Source organism: Octopus bimaculoides, chromosome 19 (genome assembly GCF_001194135.2).
Source record: "Octopus bimaculoides isolate UCB-OBI-ISO-001 chromosome 19, ASM119413v2, whole genome shotgun sequence".
NCBI classification, from domain to species: domain Eukaryota; kingdom Metazoa; phylum Mollusca; class Cephalopoda; order Octopoda; family Octopodidae; genus Octopus; species Octopus bimaculoides.
The window spans coordinates 32,666,447-32,667,642 of NC_068999.1; the positions used below are offsets into that span (position 1 = coordinate 32,666,447).

General features: G+C 31.8%; 1 protein-coding gene across 1 annotated transcript in view; it reads left to right on the top strand.

The window, feature by feature from the left end:
* LOC106876507 (disks large homolog 1) overlaps window positions 1-1,196 on the top strand; it is a gene marked incomplete in the record, with an annotated part of 700,185 nt that overhangs the window by 260,483 nt on the left and 438,506 nt on the right.

Here is a 1,196-nt window from a genome sequence, read left to right on the forward strand (position 1 = left end):
ATATATATATATATATATATATATATATATAAACAATATATGAGTATATCCATAAATATGTACATGTATGTACATACCTTCATCTACATGTACATATAGATACATATCTGGGTACATGATGTTGCAAAAGAACATGGACAAAATGGTAAGCAAGGTACAACAAACAAGCAGGCCACATAGAGAACATATCCTTCATCAGCTGCCACCATTAAAACACCGGCGTTTCGAAGAGTTGTATATAAAATAATATACGTGTATGTATTTAAAGTAAGTCCCTAGGGTTGATTCATTTGACTAAAATTCTTCAAGGCTGTGCCCCAGTATGGCTACAGCCTAATGACTGAAATAAGTAAAGGATAAAAAAATATATGTTGTTTTCTACGCGTGTATCTATGTACACAGTTTCTGTGTATGTATGTGCATAGGTGTATAGAGTATGTCTATATGTATATTTCATGTTTTTTATGTACTTTGTGTGTGTTTGTATGTTGTCTGGTTACGTGTTCCTATCTGGGTCTAAAGAGTATGTATACGTGTGTGTGTGTGTGTGTATTTTCATGTGTATGTAATTATAGGTGTTTGAATTCTGCCTATTATGGGTGTTTCCTAATTTCTAGCAAAGTCAGATTTACCAAATTAAGATTCTTATATACATTTATTCGACATTTTCTGTGGTGTCTTGTTGAAGAAATCGTAATTTGTAATTAAGAAAGTCTTTTTAAGAGAGCTTTCAGTCTGTTTTAATGATCTGTTGCTTCTTACTTCCTGCAATATTGTCTACAGACAGAGAGAAATAGGTCAACCGGATTAAAAGAAGTAATTCTAACATCAGAATAAGTAAGTTCTTTGATGACAAATTGATTTTAATTCCAGTGAGAAATAACAACCACCACCACTTCATCAGCAGGAACAATAAACAATAAAAGAAACTCACAGACAGATTTTTTAAAATTATAAATGATTCTGATGAAGATATGTGAGACACACCCTGCTTGGATTGAACCAGTTCTTGCTGTCTTTGCATCCGCACTCAACAGCATGACTGTATTTTTTCTTGTGTTCTTTGCATCTAAGTTAGAAAACAAAAGCATAAAATATGAAGTTGTTAAGGGAGTTGATGTTAATGTGGAAATTTTGAAATTATCATTGCTGTAATTCATTTCAAGAAATTTAGATAAAAACATGAGAGAAAAAAA